Source organism: Ochotona curzoniae, unplaced genomic scaffold (assembly GCF_017591425.1).
Source record: "Ochotona curzoniae isolate NIBS_2020 unplaced genomic scaffold, NIBS_Ocur_1.0 contig_2321, whole genome shotgun sequence".
NCBI classification, from domain to species: domain Eukaryota; kingdom Metazoa; phylum Chordata; class Mammalia; order Lagomorpha; family Ochotonidae; genus Ochotona; species Ochotona curzoniae.
This window is the reverse complement of record NW_024465421.1, coordinates 18,274,587-18,278,128: the sequence shown is the minus strand read 5'-3', so window position 1 is coordinate 18,278,128 and position 3,542 is coordinate 18,274,587. Positions and strand designations below refer to the sequence as shown.

The window sequence follows — 3,542 nt, the reverse complement described above, 5'->3', positions numbered from 1 at the left end:
TTGGTGTGCTGCACCCATGGTAGAGGCTCTCAGGACTGTGTACTCCCCGCCTGTAAGTGCTGACTTGTTTCCACCTTTGCTCTCTGTATCCTCTGGGCTTTAGCAAGGAGATCCAAGGTGGTGTCTCTGCAGGATCCTCCCTGGGGGTTCCCACCTGTGTGGGAAGCGCTCTGTGCCACTCTAAAATCTGTACAGAGTGGTCAAGGGCATCTTTGAAAACACCCCTAGGAGCTTGGCATGTCCCTTTGCTCCCATCATCGTCATGCCAGCAGTAAACCCAGGACCCTGCCCAGCCTGCAGCCCCTCCAGCTGGCCCTGCCAGGGACTCTTAGCATGGGGCCCACCTCCCACATTTGCTGTGTCAGCCGCTCTGGTCTTGGAGATTCCACACCTGCTCCTCACCTGCAGCTTTGTTTGGTTCAGTCTGTCCCCTGAGCCTGCAGGCATTGTTCTCTGAGGTTACCATGGGGTCCTCCCTAACCTGCTACCCAAGTTAACCTGCATCTCATTGCCCTGCTTCTCTTATGCAGTGAAAGCCAGCCAGCATGGCCTGGGCGTTTGAGCTGCAGATCCCCAGAGGGCAGGCCTAGTGTCCCATTTCTGTGTACCCAGAGCCTAGCATGGTCCCTGGATGCACGTGGGCGCTTAACAGAGAAATTCTAAACTTCCTCTAGAATATGTGGGTTTGAGTTGGTAATCAGCCCAGCATCTCAAACAGGATTCAATCTCCGGATGTCCTGGACTCCCAAACGCACGTTCCTGTGCAGCTGTCTTGTCAGGCTTAGAATGGCTCCCGCATGAGAGCCCCAGGAATTGCATATGCACCCGTGGGCACTGTGTATGTATACACACATGGGAGCAGACAGGCCAGTGGTACTGCCCAAGCAGAGTTATGCCTGTCCACTTCCAACAGTTCTTGACATCTTGGCATCTCAACCCCTGTGCTGGTGGACAGCCCGTCGCAGACATGTCCCTGCTCCCTATGGAATTCTCTGGCTTTGTGCCTCCAGAGTAAGCCCCCAAACATGACACCTTTATTCATGAAATAAAAATTCTGACTCAAGATTAGTCCTCCGGTGTACCAGCTTTAATCATAGTTGCATAGAAATCACCATGGTAGCATGTTCCTGCAAAGATTGACTTTGTCCTAGATTTCGTGCGAGGCGGCATTCCTCATTTGAGTGCAGCTGGCACAGGAACAAGCCAGGGAGAGCCTTCTCATCAGTGGCATTTGCGCCCTAAAGAAGAGCAAAAGGGGGACCATTAATATCAACATTTGGAAAAGTCCCCAGACTCCTCTCACTGAACAGGGGGCGTTGGTAGAGCTTGGTTTGTCATCAGGGTCCTTTGGAGGATGTGAATCCATGCACATGCTTCTGCCCATCAGCTCATTCCATCCTTTGAACCAACGTCTCGTTCTTTTCCATCTTCTCCTATTAGTCTTAATCTATTCCTCCATCCCACAGGCCGATCACTTTATAATCCACACGTCCATTAATTTCGTTTATCCATCTACCTAGCCAACAAAACTCATGCAATTCAACTTTCAAAAATATTTTTCAACTCATCAGCCCTTGTCCTTAACCAACCAATGCATCAGTTCAATCCATTGATCTATCCAAATAATCCTATCCGTTCCACTCATTTTAACTATCCCAGCTCTCCCATCTAGCGACTTAACCCAGTCTTAGTCTGGTGATTCTCTGTCCCCCCAGAGGCAGCCCAGCATGCAGCATTGAGCTGGCCAGCTGGTCTCCCTTTGGTCTAGGTCGGCCCAGAGCGCCTGTCTGCCTCCCCCGCCCCCACACACTCACAGCTCCTACCTGAGCTTCGTTTCTTGGTCTTGTACACCTGATGACCTCTCCTGACCATCTTTCTCTTGTTCACCTTTCCATCCAAGCTCTTTCTGTTCCTGGGGCAGCTGCTGCAGTGGGTGGTGGACCGCACATGCGAGTACATGGTCTGTTTGTGGTGCCTTGGCGGCAGGCTGGAGCTCGGGCTCGGGCTCTGGTGGCTGGGTGGGCCACGGGAGCCACTTGGGCCCCGGCTGCGGCTGCGACTCCGACTGCGGCTGCGGCTGCGACTGCGGCTGCGGTTCTGGCAGCGGCTACAGTTCGGGCTGCAGTTCTGGCAGTGACGGCTGCATTTGCACTGGCTGCAGGTGTGGTTTTGGGGCCGAGAGCTGCTGAGGGTCTGAGTGTGGGTGATGGGAGGGCTCTGTGTCTTGGTGTCCATGGGAGGTCACGGTTGGAGGGGCAAGAAGCCTCCTCCTCCTCTCCCAGCAGGCCCGCTTTCCAGAGGCCCCGGCAGGCCCTAGTTATATAGCTGTGGTCAATTATGACACAGGGATGGGTGTAACAGACTGGGCCTGGCCAGGGTGGGGCCGCTTTGAGGGACAGCGTGGGGACTCCCGTGGGCCTGGCTGAACTGTCAGCCCTAGATATCACCAATTTCTTCGTCTTTGTAGAATGGGAACCGTAATTGTGTCCCCCTAACAAGCCATTTGGAAGGACTAAGAGACTACCTCAAGCAGCTAGTGCAGGCCCAGCCCTCTGCGCGTTTTGAACAGCACCTGTTCCACTGTCTTGTCCTGTCTGCTCTGCCCCCACACAGCCTGGATGTTGGGCGGGTGGGGATCAGGGAGGCAGAGGCTGAGTACACAGGGAGGGGATGGCCTTTATGGCTCCACACAGCGATGAACGTGACCGGTGCTCAGGGGCCTGCCCAGCAGCACTCAGAGCCAGATTCCAAGCCGGTTTATACTGAGGTCTGCTGGTACAGAAGCCACCGCAGCTTTCCAGGGTGGCAGCTTATGGGACAACAGGGCGTCTTTCCTGTGTACTATGAGGCTGACATGCTTGCCCAGCTACAGCAGACCCTGGGATCACACTCCCACCTCACTTGGACACCTCCACCACTGCCTGCACCTGGAGGAAAGGTCCAGGGAGCCCCCTTCCCAAGGCTCGGCCACTGCAGCCTGCCCTCCCCCTTGCCCTCCCCCTCCGTCCTACCCTCCCCCTGTCCTCTGCTTCCCGCCCCTTCCCAACCCTCTTCCTTCCTCCTGCCTGCCTACCCTCCCCAGGCTGGCTCATTTCCTTCTCTGTCTCCATGCACACCTTTCATCAGATGACGGGGGTGGGGCATGTCGGGGGGATGGAGGGGGTGTCCCTCCATCTGCTTTACTGTTCATTTCTGAGGAAGTCTGTCACGTAACTCGCAGGGAAAGCTGCCGTGGTCACTGACCGTTTCCTTTGCGCCCCAGGTGGCCCCTTATAGTAGGTTGAACAATAACCCCATATCTGCATTTATATCATGGCCCTGGAACATGTCAGTGTGATCTTACTTAGAAAAGGGGCCTGTGCAGAATGTGAAGCTGAGAATCTTGTGGTGAGTGAGGGTTATCTGAGCAGGCTCTTAATCTGTGTGTCCTGGGACTTGAACCTAAACACTTTGGTATGGGAGATGGGTGTCTTATGGCCATGCCCACTGTCAGCCACAGGCTTGGTCGCATGATAATGACCCATCATGGTCACTCCTGGCTC

The 3,542-nt window shown here is 54.8% G+C and overlaps 1 long non-coding RNA gene across 1 annotated transcript; it reads right to left on the bottom strand.

Moving 5' to 3' along the window:
• Nucleotides 1-1,072: 1,072 nt before the first annotated feature.
• On the bottom strand, nt 1,073-1,981 carry LOC121152035. Its single transcript, XR_005883217.1, has 2 exons — nt 1,824-1,981; nt 1,073-1,238 (listed from the first exon to the last, which is right to left on the bottom strand). It is a non-coding gene; the product is annotated as an uncharacterized LOC121152035 (long non-coding RNA).
• Between the last annotated feature and the right edge of the window lie 1,561 nt (nt 1,982-3,542).